Source organism: Hemicordylus capensis, chromosome 4, assembly GCF_027244095.1.
Source record: "Hemicordylus capensis ecotype Gifberg chromosome 4, rHemCap1.1.pri, whole genome shotgun sequence".
Taxonomy (NCBI): domain Eukaryota; kingdom Metazoa; phylum Chordata; class Lepidosauria; order Squamata; family Cordylidae; genus Hemicordylus; species Hemicordylus capensis.
Genome location: NC_069660.1, coordinates 200764831 through 200777479, shown reverse-complemented (window position 1 = coordinate 200777479; position 12649 = coordinate 200764831). Strand labels below are relative to the sequence as shown.

At 45.3% G+C, this 12649-nt stretch overlaps 2 long non-coding RNA genes across 2 annotated transcripts in view; one reads left to right on the top strand and one right to left on the bottom strand.

The window, feature by feature from the left end:
* The window catches only part of LOC128324496 (uncharacterized), a 57636-nt gene extending 51826 nt beyond the window's left edge, over window positions 1-5810 (top strand). The window contains exon 3 of the long non-coding RNA XR_008306901.1: window positions 4659-5810. This is a non-coding gene — a long non-coding RNA (uncharacterized LOC128324496). The remainder of the gene's footprint in view (window positions 1-4658) is intronic.
* The window catches only part of LOC128324494 (uncharacterized), a 49119-nt gene that overhangs the window by 8963 nt on the left and 27507 nt on the right, over window positions 1-12649 (bottom strand). The window contains exons 2-3 of the long non-coding RNA XR_008306898.1: window positions 12525-12591; window positions 11575-11745 (exon numbers count right to left, since the gene is read on the bottom strand). This is a non-coding gene — a long non-coding RNA (uncharacterized LOC128324494). The remainder of the gene's footprint in view (window positions 1-11574; window positions 11746-12524; window positions 12592-12649) is intronic.

Sequence of the window (12649 nt, the reverse complement as noted above, 5' to 3'; positions counted from 1 at the left end):
CCTTACTTCTACCTTGCAACATGGAAGCTCCTCTCCCCTGCACAATGTGTGCAGAGATGCAGAATCCATCTGCATCCAGCTAGATAGATAGATTAGAGATCCTAACTCCTCACTTTCCTTTCAAGAATGGAGTTCCCTAATAAATACCATTTATATTGATTTGAATCTATGAACTGGCTCCAAGTTACTTTACTCTCAGCATACACGCATGCCTAACTAAATTCTGCTGTGTTGTGCCTCTGTGCACTCTGCTATAATGAAAAAGGGTTTCTCTTAACAGAGAATTCCCAACACTTTTAGAATTGGTTCGAATTTGATTCAAATTTGAACCAAATGGGTGGCGGGCAGATTTGAGCAAAACAAAAACCAAACCTAGACTCCCTGGTTCAAACTGGGTTTGATTTGAACCAAACAGGCCAAGCTGGTTTTGTGCACATCCCTAGAATCTTCTTCTTGCTGGATCATATCACGGCTTCATTCCAGATCTGCATAATTGTGGCCACCAAATTCACATGTCCACTGGCTTTGTTCCATCATCTTCAGTCCCTTGTGAGGAGAGAAGCAAAAACTGAGCCAGGCAGATTCCAGGGTGATCATTTGCCCCATGCTCTCTCTACACACACACACACACACACACACACACACACACACACACACACACACCTGCTATGTTCTCATCCTGGGAATCCACATTTTTGCGGCTTGTCACAATACAAGGAGCCTCTGGAACTCACTGATCCTTTCTGTTTCTTCTGTAAATGTTCTTGTAATACCACCAGGAGCCAAATCACCGCATTCTATAATGTTGAGCTTTTGACTAGAAGGGAGTCTGGGTTTTGTGTATGCTTCGAACATAAGCACCTGGTCCACAGTGGGGTTGGTAATGGGGTGAGTCTTGCACCTGCTGCAAGGTGTGTGCTGCCTGCTACGAACTTAGCAATCCTGAATTGCAACTGGCTGAGCAAAGTGGAGCATTTGTGGCACTGCTGGGCACCCTCTGTTGTGTCACATCAGCTCTGTGCTTTCAAACAGCCAGGAATCCAATCCAAATGGGCATGAGGCTTGCCCCATAGCTGCAGCACATGGGAGGAGAAGCCATGCTTGGTTCTCTCCTCTCCGGACAAAAGCCCTTTTTTCATCCAGGAATATGTCTGTGAGGGCTGCACACAAACAGGGCTTTTCCAGGGAAGGGAGAGAAGCAAAGGTCACTCTCCCCGACCCCTCTGCACACTGCAACTGCAAGGGAAGCCTTGTGCAATGGGGATTTCCCCTACATTTCAGAATGCATTGTGTTGTCAACTCTTATTCATACAATACCTGTAGAGGGAAAAACACATTACTCTAGTTATTATAGTTTTCTTTAAAAGGTACTTTAAAGTTAGCCAAAAACTGCAATCCTGGAAAGAGACTGAAAACACACCCCCATTGGCTGATGCATCACTTTTCTGGGGCAGAGAGAACTGTGGTTTATTGTGCAGGGCTTTCCACCTTCTGAGTTGCTGTATGCTGGCACTCAGTGCCTGCTTGTAAGGGTCTCCTCTCCTTTAACTGCTGCTCCCAGTGGTGGTTGGTTCTCACCAGCTGCTGCTGCTTGGAAGCAATCTCCATGGCGTTTAGAACGACTTAGTTCCCAGTAAACATGCATAGACTTTGGCTGCTAGTTTTAGGAGCTTTGCAATAAATAACGCATCTAGATTTTTTTAAAAATGTAGGGCATCCTATATAATAAAAACCCTAAGGTACCTGTGTCCGTGTCTCTTGCAGGTGTTCTGCGCATGCGTGGCACGCGCGCCGCTCCGCTGGTGAGGAGGCCACTCGGATCCCCTGCGGAAGGGCTTAAGAGCCCTCCGCCGCCGCTACAGCCCCCAAGAGCAGCTGCTCGGATTGGGCCACGTCTGTGGCGCCGCCCGGAGCAGCCACTCCGGTGGTGGGGAGGCTGCTCGCCGCCCTGGATCCCCGGCGGCAGGGCTTAAGAGTCCTCCACTGCCACTACAGCCCCCGGGAGCGGCCGCTCGATTATGCCGTGTCCGTGGCGGCGCTGAGGGAGGCTGCACCCACGGCCTCTAAGCAGGGGGCCGCCCTTGATTCTCGGTGGAGGGGCTTAAGAGCCCTCTGCCGCTGCTACAGCCCGCAGCGCAGCCGCTCCTATTAGGCCTGGCCACGTGCTCCTGACCAGCCTAGGAGCTGCTACGGACGTCCTCTCTCCAGTGAGTCAGAGAGAGGACTGAGCCGGCGCAGGCGCGCAGCCGGCTCCCCTGTTCACAACTCTTCTAGCGCCCGTTAATGTAACGGGCTTAACAGTCACTAGTAAAGTAATAATCTGTGCCAACCGCAGGGAAACAGAGCTTAAGAAAATGAACTTTGAGAAATACACAGAATCTGAGAAACAAGGCTCTTTAGGAAGCTTGATATATGCAGTATTAGTTCAGAGCTCCAAACATATTTACTGGGGTTCTAAAGATGTCAGGACATTTCTCATGTTTATTCCACCTCAAGCAGCTATAATTCCAAACCTCTTAATACCCAGCAGGCTTCTGGTTTCCTTCAGGGTCCTGTCCTATCAAACGCTAAAGGCTTCCTGTCTTTTTGCTGCCACATCTGAATGGCTGTTGAAGCATAATAAGTAGAGCCCACTAACAACGAAATATGTGTTTACGCCGTGGCCTGCAAGGGAATCATAATCTGAGCCTCTGTGCAGCTGCTAAAGGGTTTGATTTGGATACATCTTATTTCCCAGGACTTATGAGCCATCCATCACCATCACGGTGCAGAGGATCAGGAACTGCAGCATTAAGTATCTCAGACAAGGAGGCATGTATTAGGCATCTGCATACCACTTACTCTCTCTATAAAAGCAGGAGCAAGTTCAGCATCATTGTCCATTAAGCCATACTCAACAGGGAAGTAAAATAATCTTATTTAGAACAAGCAACCACTACAAAATATTTTTTGGTACTAAAACTGCATTGGTTCGGCCTCTACATTTGGTTAGCAGTAATGACTTGTACTTCAGTCCTAAGCACATTTACTTGAAAGAGAGTTCCATTAATTTCCAGAGAAAAGAATGTCTAACAAAAAGGAAGCCGATAGACTACATTTGCTCTGAACCATTCTCCTTGCTCTTCCCTTTGCCATTCCTCTCCTATCTCTGTTAGTTATCCTAATTTTGACCTCCCTCAATCTCGTTTACTCAGTCGGGTATTGAGCCCTTTCTCACAAGCAATGAGAAAGGGCAAGAGGGTTAGTGGGGAGGAAGCCTTAAAAAGCTTACCTCCCCGCAGATGGTCCAGGGCTCCCCGCAGATTGTCCAGTGGGTTACCAGCTGCTTCCAATAGTTGGGGGGGGGGTAGAGTGCTAGGACGCATTGCTCCATGTCACCCTGCCTCCTGGAGCACCCATTCTGCACTACACATGTGCATGGTGCATTATGGGAATCCCCCCCTCCTCTCCCCTTCCTGGAGCTGGCCAGGATCTCTACCATCTGCAGCCACGGCTGGCAGGCGATTGCAGAAATGGGGTTAGGAGAGTGCTTGCTCTCCTAACCTCATTTCAGAGGGTGGTTGCCTAGGTGGGTTTGCTGCCCAGGCTTCCTTAGCCTGGTTTTGCCTGCATGTGTGAATAGCTTCACTGTCTAAGGTTGTAAGCTCCTTGGACCTGTCTCCCATTTATGTTATTCTGTAAAGGTCAATGTGCCATATTATTAATGAAGCTGTTGGAAGGTGGAAATACATGAAGATTTCAATGGGACACACTTTCTAGTCAGTGGCTGACATGATGAGCAGCCCTACATTGGTGTTAGGGGTCCATTGTTCCAATGGCAGGAGTTGCTGACACAGGGCTGCTCAGGGCATATTTGAAACCTTGGTTTATTCAGAACACACACACCCTGCCCCGGAAATAGAGGATTTAAAAACCCTGGACATCATTTGGGCTAAGCTAAAATGCACAGCCCAAATTCAAAGAAAACTAGAATCCCATGTGAAGTGCTCCCCAAAAAGTCGCACAGACTTTGGCATGAATTTGGCTGATGTGCGAATGCATGCTCTCCGTTCCGGAGGAGATGTGAGCTATATTCCACATGTGAAAGACTTCCTGCATGTTGGCCAGTGCTCCTGGGTTTTCAGCCTAAGAATTACATTCATTTAAAATCACTGGATGCTACCTGAAAATATATGTGTGTAGAGTTATAGTGCTGTAGTTCCCTTGCTTCTTTTGCTGCTACACAAATAGAAGCATTCCATACCACCATAAGGTATCATGTGAGTAATGGGGTTTTTTTTACTGAGGAGGAGGGTGCTATAACTACCTTCTAGCCACTTTAGGAGAGGGGCCATAGCTCGCAAGTAGTACACAGAGCAGATAATCTGCATTCAGTTTCCATCTCTGGCATTTCCAGGAGGTAGCAGGTTAATGGGGGAAGCCTCTGCCTATGCCCCTGGAGACCCCTGCCAGTGAGTTGTCACAGTTATACTAAAAGGATTTCAACTTCACTAAGGATAAATCTGGGATGTCACTTTTAATTTTTAAGTGCTTATGTGTCTGTGTTTGTTTGCTTTGCCCATAAGGATTTAAGGGATTTGTTTTTAAATGAATGATGTTTGCTGAACCAAGTATTTGTATTCTGAATAATCATATTCACCAGGTTTTTTTCCTCCTAGATTTCTCTTCTGGATTCTCTACCAGCTCAATCTAAAGTCTATAATAGACTAATGTGTAATGAATTCTGAAATTCTGTGATACAGTTGTGGATCAAGGAATGGGTTCATCACTGAGACAACAATAAGAAACTATTAGCAACTTTCTGTATGGCAGAGTGATCATACTATGGGAAAATGTGCATCCTGGCCCACGAGATCATTCATGTTTAATATTTATATTCTAGGAATTCATATTCAAATTACAAATAGCTTTTCCCTGCATTACATTTTGTATTACCTGCATTTGCAATTTAACACACTTGAGACAACATGACTACTTAGTATTACTTTGAGAAAGCAGCACAAGATCCACTGCACTTAAGCAAACAAATAAATGCTTATGATGGAAGAGTTTTGAGTGCTGACCTAGTATAGAGTGCTCCATGCATTATGTTGTGGGCATAGATGGTACACTCATGGAGGAGCTGTAGCCACTTCCAGAGCTCAGAGCAAGTAATTTTTCATTGTACGTATGAGTCCATGTGCCTTTCTGGGCTTCAGCAGAAACAATCACATCAATGGACCCAGAAACAGAGGCAAGAGAATAAAGAGTGAGAGAAATGCCAGACACTGAATTCAAGAAGCCATCTAAGATCAGGTGTATACATGGTATTTCTGCCTTCCTCCTTCTCCAGGCCCTCTGACATAGGGCAAATGTGATCACCTCACCCCCACCTCTATGCCATTTCCAAATGTGTGTTTGTGGCTCACTCAAAACCCCTATTTCTCCTCACCCACAATGAAGGGTTTACAAAATTCAGAACTGGCAGGCACTCTGTCCCTATACACCAAATGAGCACCTCAGACTAATTAGCTCCATTGTAAATTAAGCTTCATTGTTTTCAATGGAGCAATGCCCCCTTCTCTTTGAATACCAGTTTTCCTGTGCTTGATATTCCCATGCCCCCAGCTTCATCCGCCTTCTGTAAGCCATGGGGTAGGTATGTGCACAAATCAATTTTTGATTCCATTTTTGCCCAAATCAAATCATCCCTGATTTGTTTTGTGTCCAAATCTACCCCCCACATCACCCCAGAATTGATGTGTATTTGACTTGATTCAGATTTGGATTCAGATAGATTCATACCACTTAGTAAGGTCTAAGGGGCACCAAATTTGGGTGGTGGGTAGATCCTCATGTGTGCCACCTACCAGCCAAATTTCAAGGTGGTAGGGCACTTGGTTGATTTTTAATGAATTTCCTTAGTTTTCACTGATTGTGTATATTTCTGCCATAGGAAATAATGGGGATTCAAAGTCGCCCTATCCTAACCCTAACATGGATCCCCAGCTTTCATTTTTTAAAAAGCTAAGCTTTAGCCCTTGTAGAAGTGGAGTTATGGAGCAAAATGTGCGGTCATTATTTTTCAAGTGTTTGGATTCTTTGGTATATAATAACTTTTCTTCATAATAAATCCCTATGAGGATTCATTGCACACCTTCATTTCTTCTGTTCATTTTGACTGTCCCTGTACAGTGTCTTCTGTCAACTGCCGTGTGCCAACTACACCCACCGACCACCTGCAAGGCCGTGGAGTACTCATTTTATTTTTTAGGAATATTGACGTTTAGATTCTTTGGTGGCTAATAACTTTTCCTTGTAATGAATCCCTATGAGGATTCATTATACACCTTCATTTCTTCTGTTCATTTTGACTGTCATTGGACAGTGCCAAATGGCAACTGCCATGTGTCAACTACACCCACCCACCCCACACACACTGGGGTACTCAGTTTATTTTTTAGGAATTTTTAGAGTGTTTAGATTCTTTGGTGTCTTCATTACACACCTTCATTTCTTCTGATCATTTTGACCCCACTGCTTTGTAGGTGGAGGTGGGGAATTAGTGGCATCCCATGTTCCAACTACCCCCCAACCCACAAGCCTCTGGGTACTCAATTTATATTTTAGGATTTTTTGAGGGGTTTAGACTCTTTGGTGTGTAATGAATCCTCCTAGGGATTTATTTTGAGGAAAGGTTATTAGACACCAAAGAGCCTAAACACTTGAAAAAGATCCTAGAACACAAACTGAGTAGTACTCCACTGCCTTGCAGGTGGGAGGGGGGGTATAGCTGGCACATGGCAGTTGACAGTTGGCACAGTCCAAAGGACAGACAAAATGAATAGAAGAAATGAAGGTGTGCAATGAATCCTCATAGGGATTCACTGAGGAACGGTTATTATACACCAAATAATCCAAACACTTGAAAAATAGTGACCACACATTTTGTTCCATGACTCCACTTCTACAAGGACTAGAGCTTAACTTCTTTAAAAAAAATTAAAGCTGGGAATCTGGGGAAATTAATAGGAGGGATCTGAACCTTGAATCGATTCGAATCGAATCAGGTGTGATTAGATTTGTACCCAAATCTAGCCAATGGACCACAAGAGTGATTTGTTTTGTCTCCCAATCACCTTAATCAGCTAGATTCGGGTACAAATCAATTTGTACTCAAATTGATTTGCACATTTCTAGTAAGGGTGTGCACGGAACTGCACAGCTGCGGTCCGGCACTGCGGGGTGGGTTTCTTTAAGGGTGGGGAGGGTTTACTTACCCCTCCCGCCACTTGTCCCCCTCTAGCACTCGTATTTATTGTAAGAATTGGGGCAGCAGGATACCTCTCTGCCGCTCCTTGCTAGGGATGTGCATTTTGATTCAGGCACAGATCGTTCTGTGCCCGAAACAGCAAATTTTGGGTGATTCAGCGCCGAGCCGAATCACCCCCGACAACCCCCCAAATTTTCTGTGGCCGATCCGAATCACCCCAGTTTTGGGGTGAAAAAATTCGGGTGATTCGGACCTCCGTGGCCATGCCAGCAGCCTCCATTTAGTGCCAGCAGACTTGTCTTCTTAAGTTCTTCTTCCCCCTCCATTTTCATTCTGACAGCTATTTGGATTTCCCGCCTTTTTTCCTCCATTGACTTCAATGCAAAAATTTCTTCCCATTCACCTTCATTGAAAAGTTCCTACCTGCAGAGGAAATGACCATATAAGGTTAGGGTTAAGGTTAGGGTACTTAAAGTGGGATCTGGGGCAGAAGAGTGGGGTGGGGTGGTATTGCTTAATGGGAGGAGGCTGCCACCCCAATTACAGGGGGATGGGGCAGAGGGCTGATTTTTGGAAAATTTCTGAAGTTTTTGTGTCTTTGGGGCAGATTGGGGGAGATTGGGGCAGAAAGTGGGATCTGGGGCAGAAGAGTGGAGTGGGGTGGTAGTGCCTAATGGCTGGAGGCTGCCACCCCCATTTCAGGGGGATTGGGCAGAAGGCTGAATTTTGGGCAATTTTTGAAGTTTTAGTGACTTTGGGGGAGATTGGGGGCAGAAAGTGGATCTGCCCCCCAAAGAGTGGGGTGAGGTGGTAGATAGTGCCTAATGGGTGGAGGCTACCACCCGTCCCCGATTTCAGAGTGATTGGGCAGAGGGCTGAATTTTGGTGAATTTCTGAGGTTTTTCTTCATAAGGTGCTGTGTGCTAGATTCATTGATTCATTCATCATACTCATTACTCAACTCTCAGTGACCCCACTCTCACTTTTTCACACTCTCATTTACTATGAGTATGATGAATGAATCAATCTAGCACAATGCACCTTATGAAGAGAAACCTCAGAAATTCACCAAAATTCAGCCCTCTGCCCAATCACTCTGAAATCGGGGTGGTAGCCTCCACCCATTAGGCGCTACCACCCCACCCCACTCTTTTGGGGCAGATCCACTTTCTGCCCCCAATCTGCCCCAAAGTCACTAAAACTTCAAAAATTCCCCAAAAATCAGCCCTTTGTCCAATCCCCCTGAAATTGGGGTGGTAGCCTCCAGCCTTTAGGCAATACCACCCCACCCCACTCTTTTGGCCCCAGGGCCCGTTTTTCTGATCCGAACCGAATCGGGGGTGATTCAGGTCAGCAAAATTCGGGCACAGAACAGAACAGGGGTGATTCGGTTCGGGTCCTGAACCGAATCACCAAAAACCCAAATTGCACACCCCTACTCCTTGCCCCTCCGCAATGCAAAAGGCTCCGGCAAGCCTTTTGCGCACGTGCACGTCGCGCACGAGCTTCACGTCTCCCCGACGCCGGAGGCCCGGTCTACCCGGCCTCGGCCCCTGCCAGCGGGTAGACCGGGCCGCCGGCATCAGGGAGACGTGAAGCTCATTTGCGACGTGCGCGTGTGCAATGCCTTTTGCATTGCGGAGGGGCAAGGAGCAGCAGGGAAGTATCCTGCCGCCCCAATTCTTACAATAAATACGAGCGCTGGAGGGGGACAAGTGGTGGGAGGGGTAAGTAAACCCTCCCCCCCTTAAAGGAACCCCCTCCGACCGGACCGGCCAGGTCCGAACCGGTCTGGACGGTCCGGAGGCCTTTACAATGGCCTCCGGACCGGTCCAGACCCATCCCTAATTTCTAGGAGCAGGTGCCACTGCTCACCCAGTGAGCCAGCATGGAGCCAATTGGTGGTATGCCAACTTCTTGGAGATTGAGTTGGAAAATGACAGTATTGGGGACTATCCAGATGATGATGTGTTCCGTGATGTCAAAGTGGATGTTGTGCCTGGCCACCAGCATCTTCTGTGACTTTGAGCACCTGATCCACTGCTGTGACATCACTGTGTCTGAACAGTTGTTGCCTGGGTAACCTCCAATGGTACTATCCTAGAGGTGAAACCTGAGCTGTTGTGGGAAGACTGTGCAGATGAGAGACATGCAGCCATCTTAAGGACAGCAGATTCCTGCAGCCCTCACACCTCCACCACTTGCAGCAAGACAGAGGGAAGGAGGTGAATCCCCAGCATGCAACAAAGGTCCATCAGAGAAGAGAAATGAGACAGAGCTGGAGCAAGGGGGAGCTACTGTCTTTCAAGGCCCCTTACTCCACTGTAGACCCATAGAGAAGATGTAGGTTATCCTAACAGTACTTCTTGCCTATCATTTGTGACAGGCACTTCAACACTATATTCATATTCATCAGTTTTCTAAGTTCAGTCACATGCTAGTATGACCAAGAAACAAAATTTGAGAAAGGCCTGTGCAAGTGAAGAGGCAAAATTATGCAGATAAAAGGCTCTCAATGGTGAGGCTCACCAGGGGCAAGGACCAGATTTAGCCACCACCTTGATGTCATCCTCAAGTGCAACTCCCCCTTCTCCCATATAAGACAGCTAACACTTCTCTTGGGCAGTCAAATACAGCCCATGAGAACACCGTTGCAGGGAGCTCTTCTGTCCTGGATACTAGATGTCCTGACACTTCTTGGGATCCAGACTGCCATTCTAGACCATTTTTAATAATACAGTTCTTAGTTCAGCATTCATTTTCGTGGCTAAGTCTCTTTCCTGAAATAACTGTGTATCTTCACAGACTATTCGGAGGTACACGATACGCTCCAGCAGCCCTTGACATATTATTTATTTAAAATATTTATATCCCACCCCTCCAGCACAATGCTGCTTGGGGCAGCCCACATGAATAATAGGTCACAATAAACAAGTTTAAAAATAAAAGTGGGCAATAAACCATACAAAAATAAAACTAAACCATCCTCTGTGCACCTATGAAGTTGAACCACTCCCCATAACGATGGGGATTTTGCTAGGTTTCTGTAATTCATGGATTTGCAAATAAGTTGTTAATTTATCCATTTGAATCTTGTTAATATGGATGGGTAAAGTGTCAGAGGCCCAGCAGGCCGGCTTTAGCCTCTGGGATCCCTGTTGAGGAACAAGGACTTGTGTGACCACAATTCTCATTCATCTCCATGTTCCATCTCCATCTGTAATAATGCAGAATTCTCTTGCACAGGCATTCTTTGGGGCTTAGTTCATTAATTTTATGAAACAAATAGCTCAAGAGCTATTATGAATGGGTATGTTATCTATTATGATGCGCATAATTCAGGTGCCACTGGGCATGAGGAAGAGTACCATAACTCACAATAGTTCCCTTTGGTTTCTGTGGGACTATTCTAATGATAACAATCTAGTTATTTTTGCACCTCACCTTGGGAGTACTGTTGTTCACCGATATCTGTTCTAAAACAGGAAACATGCAGATTTCATTAATTAGATCTGAGACCATGGGACAGGAATTTCCTGACACAGAATGGGAGAAGCTTTGAAACATGGAAAAAGGAATTCAGTTGCAAGGTCCCCATTGGTTTTAACAAGGAGCAGGGTCAGAAAGCCAACATCTTCTGGAATGCGTTGAAAATGCTAACAATGACTGATCACAATTGAATCAGATGGGTAAAAGTAAATCTATTTGAATAGGACTTCTAGCTCCTCTTCCTCTATGAGGGGAATAACCACATCAAGATTCATGCTTTGTGTCTATTGTTCCCCAGGGAACCAAGAACAAACAATTCTGTATTGCAGAATAGTGGTGGTGGTGATGGGGTGTGCGTATGTGTGCAGGCAGGGGGTGTGGGGAGGCAGCAAGAAGTTTAGGTTTGTAGAATATACGACAGCATTCATAGATATTCAGACAAGTCATTACTGTCTGTGGTTATTGAGCAGAATGTAAGTAATCTGAGTTTTTATGCTCTAGAGAGGATATCTGGAAGGAATTTGTAAAATATCCCTTGAGAAAAAGATTGGGCATTCCGGCCTTGCTAGTTATGTGACTATAATTGAAAAGAGAAATTTTACAACCCAAATAAATAAGGAGTTTTGACTGCAAAGCAGAGAGTGATGTTACATTGGCAGAATAAGAAAACACAATAATATGGAACGAATGCATCTTGTCATATAGATAAGAAATATAGATCCGTATTATTGCTGGCTGTGAAATCAGGGCTCTCAGAGTTCCATTCTTGTAATTAACTATGCTCCACGGTTTTTTCAGCATCCTTTATATTATTAGCACATATATTGACCTACACAAAGCATAGCAAAATAGTTCATATTAGGGCAGCACAGTGGTGTGAAACTTGTTGCAGGAACCATCTTCAACTGGCAATACACAGCACAGCTTGTGGTGGTGTTTACTGGTGACATTCCAGTCACATTGCATTAACACTCAGATGCTGGAAAATGGCTCTATTAAAATGCCTGTAATCAAAAGAGGAAGAATGTTACCTTGTGGCACTGAGGGCTGCTTCACATTTTTAAGGTGTACCCATACAAGTGATTGTATGCATGTATGAGTAGAAGGCTCATACACTTTAGGAGTGGAAGGCATTACACTTGTGCAAGGAGGGGGGGGCATGTCTCCACTTCTATGGATCCATCCCTCCAGCTGCAGGTACTTTGCTACATCCCATGCTGTTCCCAAAGTTCCTTTTGAGTTTCAGGGGGACATGAGGAGCTGCAACATGAAGATGCTGGAAAGTCTTAGAGAGTGTGTTCTTCAACATGATCCCCATCGCACGTTGAGGTCCTCTGAAGAGGTCCATCTCCAGTTATAACCAGTTGGTCCGGTGATGACTCAGCCGGATTCTCCAGGGTTTTTAACTCTTTAAATGTTTTAATTGTTAATTAGATTTATGCTGTTTTTACAGTTTTGATTTTAATTGTTAATTGATTATAATTGTTTTTACTTTGGTGTAAACTGCCCTGAGCCATTTTTGGAAGGGCGGTATATATATATATCAAATAAATAAATAATTAATAAGTCCCTGTTGTGCAAGCAGAACTCCACTCACTTGACTCTGGATCTCACCAAGTATGGTGTAGTTAATACAGTGTTGGACTTAAAGCATACAGACCACATTTCAAATCACAGATCAGCTCTCAGACTCAGTGGGCAAAGCTAGACAAATCACCGGCCCAGTAGTTTATGCAGAAATCTAAAGCCGCCTCTCCATACACATGGTGAGGAGGCTGCTTACCTCCACCACTTTTGGTAGTCTCCTATTTTCCGTAAATTGATCATACACAGAGCCCTGTCATGTTACACTGTAAGAGAGGTCAGAAAACATGATCAGTTAAAATTCCCTACCAAGCCTGGATGGAA